Genomic DNA, 9,139 nt, shown 5'->3' on the forward strand with positions numbered 1-9,139 from the left:
ACTGACAGCTTAAATGCTTTAATTCTTGCGATGCTGCATTTCAAGGGGTCCTCTGTGCTGCAGGCTTCTCCCAAACTGGTTTTCAAGTCTGAGATTTGCCTGTAATTGGAGGCACGTTTCATTCCCCTGAAACTAGACAGGTTCCCGGCGGGGGAGGGGAGCTGCGGGAAGGGAGCAATTTACCTTATGGAATTATTTACCTGATTAGAGAGTTTATTTTATAAAAATTGCTTCAGAATGGGGCTGCTCGGCATGTCCAGTGAGGGGAGCTCCCGGGGGGGCCGGGAAGCCTGGAGACAAGTGATTTGTGTATATAATGGAACTAATCCACCAGTCAATTATACCAATATAGTTCACCGTGGCAAAGTGCTCCGTTCCCATTAATTAAAAATCTGTTAAGACGATTAGCGTGTAAAGGCATCAAAAGAAACCCAAGAATTTCTTTCCCCTCCTGCCCCCACCCCCAAGCATGAGCGTAGGCATGCCAGCTCACATGCATTATTACTGAAATTATTCCACTAAAGGTAAGGGCTTTATAGCCAAAGTAACTACCCACTGCGAACGTGCTGACAAGTCCCCCACGCCCCTACCAATAGGTCCTTTGAGTTTAATTATAGTTTGTTTAAATTAGCCCTGATTGTTAGTGTGGAGTGTCCACGTAAAATACATTTGAGCTGTCTTGTTCCCATGTGCCTCCCCTGAGCTGAAGGGGAGGAAAGTTACCATCCCAAACAGGCTTTGTGGCCTTCGTAAAGGTGCTTCCCCCTGCGGTCGATTCATTCTGTGTTTGGGGCTGGACGGCTTGAGAGGCTTGGTGGGCCACGTGGGGCCTTTCCCCACTCAGTCACCGGTTCAGAACCAGCCACCGTAAGGAGCACCCAAAAGTTGTTACTGCCGCCTATGCCATGAGGCCTACTTGACAATGGTCAGGCAGGATGCCAGTGGGCTGAGCCCACTATCTGCCATGATGCTTGTTGTTTGCTTGGACTCCCTTGTCTTGTACCTAGATTGCAAGCTCTTGGGCAGGCATCATCTTGTTGCTGTGTCTGTACAGCGCCTAGCACAGCAGGCTCCTGGTCCATGGCTGCAGCTCCTGGGCTCTATGGTAATGCACACAATACCTGTGGCCTGCGTGGTGAACTTTGGGTGGCTTCAGTCTGGCTGAAAACCCACCGCAGCTAGGAGTAACAGCAGAGACTAGGAGTGAACGGGCCAGAGCCTGAACTGTTCTCTGAGCCCTGGCAGAGGCAGGGCAGTGTGGGGAAAGCCGGTGCTGTACCCCTGGTGGAGAGGCCAAGACCAGCCTGCTGCTCGGGTGCCCTTCTCTCAGCACTAATTCTGTGCAATAGTGATTGTGAATTGGCTGCAGCCCCTCAGTGATTCCCTCCCTGGACAAGCAATGGTTACTCTGACGTTCGGACTGACGTCTTTCATGTCGCAGATCACTGCATGATGGCTGACACACTGGGGATGGAACCAGGGCCCTCCAGATCTAAAAGCATGAGCTGCTACAGTGTGAGCTAAAGAGCCAGGCTGCGTAGCTAGGACTGTACCAACCTGATATCCTGTGTGGGTGCGGACTTATGGCACACGCTCCTTTAGTGCACTATAACTACATTAGAACGGCCCTACTGGGTCAGACCAAAGGTCCATCTAGCCCAGTATCCTGTCTACCAACAGTGGCCAGCGCCAGGTGCCCCAGAGGGAATTAACAGAACAGGTAATCATCAAGTGATCCATCCCGTCACCCATTCCCAGCTTCTGGCAAACAGAGGCTAGGGACACCATCCTTGTCCATCCTGGCTAATAGCCATTGATGGACCTATCCTCCATGAATTTATCGAGTTCTTTTTTTAACCCTGTTATAGTCTTGACCTTCACAACATCCTCTGGCAAGGAGTTCCACAGGTTGACTGTGCGTTGTGTGAAGAAATACTTCCTTTTATTTGTTTTAAACCTGCTGCCTATTAATTTCATTTGGTGACCCTTAGTTCTTGTGTTATGAGTAGTAGTAAACAACACTTCCTTATCTACTTTCTCTCCACCAGTCATGATTTTATGGACCTCAATCATATCTCCCCTTAGCCGTCTCTTTTCCAAGCTGAAAAGTCCCAGTCTTATTAATCTCTCCTCATACGGAAGCCGTTCCATACCCCTAATCATTTTTGTTGCCCTTTTCTGAACCTTTTCCAATTCCAATATATCTTTTTTGAGATGGGGCGACCACATCTGCACACAGTATTCAAGATGTGGGAGTACCATGGATTTATAGATAGGCAATATAATATTTTCTGTTCTATTAGCTATCCCTTTCTTAATTATTCCCAGCATTCTGTTCGCTTTTTTGACTGCCGCTGCACATCGAGTGGATGTTTTCAGAGAACTATCCACAATGACTTCAAGATCTCTTTCTTGAGTGGTAAAAGCTAATTTAGACCCCATCATTTTATATGTATAGTTGGGATAATTTTTTCCAACGTACATTACTTTGCATTTATCAACATTAAATTTCATCTGCCATTTTGTTGCCCAGTCACCCAGTTTTGAGAGATCCTTTTGTAGCTCTTCGCAGTCTGCCTGGGTCTTAACTATCTTAAGGAATTTTGTATCATCTGCAGATTTTGCCACCTTACTGTTTACCCCCTTTTCCAGATCATTTATGAATATGTTGAACAGGACTGGTCCCAGAACAGACCCCTGGGGAACACCACTATTTACCTCTCTCCATTCTGAAAACTGACCATTTATACCTACCCTTTGTTTCCTATCTTATAACCACAGTTACCAATCCATGAGAGGACCTTCCCTCTTATCCCGTGACCGCTTACTTTGCGTAAGAGCCTTTGGTGAGGGACCTTTCTGAAAATCTAAGTACACTCTATCCACTGGATTCCCCTTGGTCCACATGATTGTTGACCCCCTCAAAGCTCAACAATGTGTCTGTTACTTTGCTCCAGTGCTTATTGGCTGACTGTTCATTTCAGAGCTGGATTTCAAGGATGGAGCTAGCGGAGCTGGAGGAAATGTTTTCATCAAGTCAGTTTCTGATCATTTTGTAAAAAATGAAAAAAGAAGTTTTTAATTTTTTAAAAAATTGGCAGGAGATTTTGATAAAAAGGGGGAAGGGGAGGTAGGTCAAGTTTTCAAAAATTTCCACAAAAAATAATTGACTTTTTCTGCCCACTCTGGTCGCCACGACAACCAACAGACACGAGCTCCATCAGGGCCAACTGCAGCACTGCTCAGCTGAGCCAAAGGGTAAAGTTCCCATGGGAAGTTAGCGGAGGAATTTTTCACCCGGATCTTCTGCAAACAGCTCACTTTCCGAAGTTGTCTGCTGCTGAAGTGGGGTAAGGACTCAACGCATGGGGAAGGATTTTTGTCCTGAATTTGAGCAGGGTCAATGATATCTGAGTTGTGTAACCCAATAGAAAGATTGGCTTGGGTTATGTGATCCACATCAGTAAAGAACTCAGCCCTTCAAAACTGCTTTGGTGTCCAGGAGGAAGTGGGGGCTTCTGGGAAATTAACTGGGGTCCCCAGTCAGAGCAGGGCAGCCAGACCAACCTCTACAGGGCTCTAGGACGCTCCAGTGGAGGAAGTTCATTTGTGGCTCTCCCTGGAAGAGGCGTTTTCACTTTCCCCTGGTGGCTCAGATTTATTGTAGGCCGGTTGTCCCAAGCAATAATGAGGATCTGTGCCAAGGAAGAGTGATGGTTTGTGTGAATCTGATCCTTCTGCTGACCTGTGGGAATAACAGACTTGCATTTCTGGGAGTAGTATGGCCGGGGGGCTCTTCCCAAATGGAACTGAGATCACTGAGGTCTGGAGACAGCCCAGGAGTTCTGCTTGAAATCAGTCACTCGCCCCCGAAGAGTGACACTTCCCAAGCAATCCAGCCTCTCTCCCCAGTCACAAGCTTACAGAAGTGGAATGTTGAGAGTTTCCTTCTCCAGGAGGAATATATATCTTTGAACCATGGAACCAGCATCCGAGTTTGACCATGAACTTAGCTGGATCCTGCTGGCTGGGCATGCACTGGGAACTGCATAAAAAAAACACTAGAGGAGCAAGAACTGCAAATGTTTCCTGCCCCTTCCCCTATCCCAGCCAGCCCCACTGTCAAACCTGCAAGGGCTTCATGTTTCAATCCCCTGCCCCCCACATTCTGTTCCTGCCTCCTAAATTACAAGTGATAATTTCCTCCTCGTCTCTCTCCAGACTGCGCCATCCTTCACTGTTTCCCCAGTCTCACTGGCCTCTCTCTCTCATTACTAATCTCTGTGATTTGTGCTCCATGGAGCCTTTGGGGACACTGCTAACGTGGAAGAATGAACGATCCTATCCAAAGGGAAGGCACCAGTTGTCGCTTGAAGGGAGCTGAGTGCCTGCCTTCCCTGGCAGGGAGGATTCTGTAAGCATCTGTGCACTAGGTTACCACCTTTGAAATGCAAAAAAACCACCCACCCCACAAGGCAAGTTGGCCACAACCCCGATTCCCCCCCCCCACTTAATCAGCCACTTATAGTATCTAGAGAAAGAACCCCTATAGATAAGATTGGTAACATCACTGATAACAATGTTTGGTTTATCAGCACATTTTGCCAGCCAGTCTTTGTAGTCTGTTTCCTTTCACCAGTTGTCCTTGAATGTGAAGTTTCTGACGTGAGCTTTTTTTTCTGGAGGTGTAGTGGGATCACTTGCACCATTGCCCTGATCTCATGTGTCTCCTCCCTCTCGCGGGACTCAAGCCCTCTTTCACACTCGCACGGCGCGCTTGCGTATTGATGGGCGGACAGCTGATGTATTTTCGACCGTTTTGATCTGTTGTTGCTTAAACTGCAGAAGTGGGAACACTGCAGCATCTTTAGCTGGGCACAGAAACTTTTACCATTCGATATCCCAGTGTAGTGTGAGAATAATGCAAATCTTTAGACCCGGGTAAAAAAACCTGCAGATTACATATTTTTCCAGCAACTGGAAAATCCATAAAAAAAATGGGCCAGGCCGGTCAAATACCAGCTGGGTGGTAACCCCACTGTGCACACATTAGGCTTATTGACGACTTGTGTCATGGTAGCATCTAGAGCCCCCGGCCAGCCCCACTGCGCTAGGCACTGCACAAGCTTGTAGCAAAAAGACCGCCCCTGCCTTCGGGCGACTACAATCCACCCCTGCAGCAGTGTCAGCAGCCCTCATGGGGTACCTGCAGCGTGAGAAACATTGCTCCAAACACCAGCCTCCTGCCCAGGGGACTGCGGTGCTGGAGTGGTCAGGGGGAAAAGGGGTGACATTTTCTTTCCAGGCCTCAGCCATTAAAGGGGTGACGTTGCGACAAATCCATGCCAGCCCTGGAGCTGGCTTCGTTCTCTCCAGCAGAGATCAGTTTGCTCAGCCACACGCTCAGCGCAGCTGTGAATCCCGGGAACGAGAGCACGTTGCTAGTTCAGGCACCTGCATTTTTATTGCTGTCCCTCTTTCTAAAAGTCCAGGTTTTAGACATTCCTTCCCTTTCTTGGTCCCAATGCCTGGTGAAATGGGCATTTCCAAGATGACCATGCCTGCAGCACACTAGACAGGTAGCAGGACCGAATCACCTTCCAGAAGAGTAAGATCCTAACCTAGGGTTCTGTAGGAATTCCATAAAGCAACCAGATATCAGCCTGCTCCCTAGAAAAACGCTGACATTATTTTGCTTCCATTGCTCAGATCTACGCCTGCTGACCCCCTACTTACATGCCATTGTAGTTATGAAATGTGGTTTTCTTATTAAACTAACCCCCCCATCCATGTTACCCCTATTCACCCAAACTGTCTTTTAGTTGGATTCTTCCTACTTAATCCTTTAGCACCAGGAGCTGGGTATTTCCCTCTCCCGGACCTTCGTCCATAGCCAGAAACTAAACCCAGCAGACCCTAACTCCCAGTCAGCTAAAGATGCCATTTTGCTGGGTTGGACAAGTAGGAAGTATTCTGGTCTCTCTTAAAAGCTCAAATATTATCCCACAGTTGATTTTGTTTCTCTGCATCCCGGGCTTTGCAGCAACTCCAGCTCATTTACATGTGTATTGCACCGGCCTCCACGGGTGCTGAGGTCAATTGAAACTCAAGAAAAGAGGAGAAATTTATGCAAAACTGTTGATTGCATTTGTATGTAATGAAATCATCCAATATTCATCTGACTATAGACTCTAATCTGAAAGGAGAACTGAAGGACATAAGAGTCACTGGAAAGCAGTAATGAGCTTCTGTAGTGATTAAAAAAGCACTTGAGCTTTCTGAAAATCCAGCCAGAAATCGTGTCTAATCAACACTGAATATAGGTGGCAGAGATTACACTGATACATTTTGCAAAGCTCACTGTCGAAAATGTATGCAAGTTGTAAACTCTGACATGCCATCCATGTTCTGTTTGATACAAATCCAGGAAGCACACAATCAGAGCCCAGGCTCATCCTCGGTGCGAAGCAATCTTGGTGGCTCTGCTCGATGACTCATAAGGAGCGCAATCACATCTATTTTGAAGAGCAGTGTTGGTTTTTAACTATGTTGAGAGCTTGCAGATTCCTCAGAGTTTTTCCTTCCTTTTGTTTCCAGTTTGCATTTTGTCTCCACGGTGGGTTTTTCTTTTAAAAGGGGGTTGGAATTTCCCCTGGTCCTCGCTCCAAAACCCATGGCCTTCCTCCCGCCACAATTACAAATTCACTAGATCTAACCAAGGGATTCTCAGTAAGCAAGACCGCCGATGTCCCTCTGTGGGGTGAAAACCCCTCAAGCATGGACACAACATGAGGCCTCTGCGTCACTCGTCTGTCCCACCTCAGTCCTCGTTCTCGTCTGAGGCATTTCTGTCCTGGTCTAGTGACGGTCTTATATTGCACCCGTCACTGAGCTACGCGAGCCCCCAGGCCTCATGCTGGCCCTCTGCAGAGGGGTGAATTTTACTTTTAATCTTTTTTTATTAACTCAACCTGGGAGGGACCTTTCCCATTCATTTAAAATTAATGCCCTGGCTTTCCTTTCCGCAGCCAAGCAAAGCCGGAGCAGGTACCATCTCGCAGTGCTGTGGAGCAGACGCAGCAGCCTCTGCACAATGGCCTTCGAGTGATCTCGGAGCTGTTTCTGGTGGAGCCCAATATAGGTGCTTTCCAAGCAGAAAGGAAGGCACAGACCTTGCCTCTGAGTTTACACCCTAAATGTCAGACAGGCAGGTAAGGGAAAGGGATCAGACACGTAAGTGGCCAGGATGAGAACACAACAAAATAGGGTTTGAATAGTGCAATGTTGGGCTGTTGGAGGTGTTGGGTTTGCTAAGATAAAGAGGCAGCTCCTTTCCTCTTTTACATGCTATTTTCTACTGCGATCTCATAGCTAGCTGGCTGCCCACTGTCATTTGCGACTAAATCACAAATCAGACCCGGGGGACAGCCATGGCAGCCCAATGCAGTCAATGGTGTCGTTCTCTTACACTCCGTCTGTTTGGCCCTACGACTCTCATGGCATTGCTGATTTCCCAGTACTCCTAGCGTGGCTGGGATGATCTTTTCCCAACGTTTATCTGCTGGCATTTGCATGTGCTCAGTTGCCTTTTGTTATTGCCTGACTGGGGGTGAAATCCTGGCTCCAGGGAAGTCCATGGGAGATTTTCCATTAACGTTAATAAATAAATAAATAAATAAATTAATGGAGATATCCTATCTCCTAGAACTGGAAGGGACCTTGAAAGGTCATCGAGTCCAGCCCCCTGCCTTTATTAGCAGGACCAAGTACTGATTTTGCCCCAGATCCCCAAGTGGCCCCCTCAAGGATTGAACTCACAACCCTGGGTTTAGCAGGCCAATTCTCAAACCACTGAGCTATCCCTCCCCCCTTAATGGGGCCAGGATTCCCCCCTGTCTTTCCAACACCCTCTATTATTTCTGTCTTTGCTGCTACTTGCAGCACCTCACTAAGAGCCTAATCCTGAGGAGGACCTGTGGGGGACCAGACTTGGTATTGCCCTGTGCCTTGTGCAGTAATTCCCATAGAAATGGGCACAAAATGCTGCCATACCACAAGGGTAGCGTCTCATGTTCACTTTGCAGTTTGCATGCAGGGCCATAGAGGATCTGACTGTACTCTCCATTCTCCCCTGGAGTTACTCCAGATTTATACCCAGGAAAGGGGAAAGCAGATTCAGCCCAATTGAGGCCCTCACAATGTTGCCCAAATTCCATATTGCAGCGCGTGTAATTAATTTGCTCTTTATTGCCTCTGCCACATGATTACTATGGTTCTGAAAACCAGCCAGAACAGTGATTTCTGTTGCACCTCCAAGGCCTTCTCTTCACAAGTCGACCTCTGAACATTTCCACTCGTTTACCCCCTCCAGCCAGTTCTCCACACAAGTGCCTGTGCGAATCCAGGTTTCCAGGGCTGCTTGCGAAGTGCTGCGTCAGAGGCTTTCCTGCAGTCCGAAGGGGTGACACCAACTGGTGTTCCGCGTTGGCTGTGTGAACGGAAGGGTGATCCACACTGTCTGCCATGATGTGTTCCTTATAGGTGCACGTTGTTCACACTTGTCCTGCTGTTACCATTCTGCTGGGCACCAATTGCAGTGACCACAAGGGAGTTACATGGGGAGAATTCAAGCAGATTTTAGCTCTCAGTGCTTATCTATTTCTTCTTACTACTGGTGCCATTCTTTTACGAAGGGCTGGCTACCCTAACTTGCATAGCCATTGCTCTTTTTTTCCTGTTTTTAAAGATTGGCCTCCACATCTGCTTTCCCCTCCCTTCGCGCCCCCTCCCCAATCTCTGGCACCACCCTGCTTTGCCATGATCTGAAAATCACTGCCTGTGGCTTAGTAAATTCATTAGCTGACTGACTCTGCCTAAACGTCCGGTTTGATGGAAGAGAATCCATCCAGCGGAGGTTGGGCATGTCTGCGTCCTTGCTGATGGAACCAATTTCGTCTATTCTTGGCCAGAGGCCGGCAGCCTTCAGGACCCACCGTAAGGTGCACAGGCTCAGGGATTCACTCTTCAAGTGGCTCAAGATGCACTGGCCATTGCACGAACCATGCCCAGCCTGTCTGGTATTGTTTGGTGTCATGGGTTTAGTTAATGAGGTGGAGCTAGATGCTATGGTAATGGGGCT

The sequence above is a fragment of the Emys orbicularis genome, chromosome 18, assembly GCF_028017835.1.
Source record: "Emys orbicularis isolate rEmyOrb1 chromosome 18, rEmyOrb1.hap1, whole genome shotgun sequence".
Taxonomy (NCBI): domain Eukaryota; kingdom Metazoa; phylum Chordata; order Testudines; family Emydidae; genus Emys; species Emys orbicularis.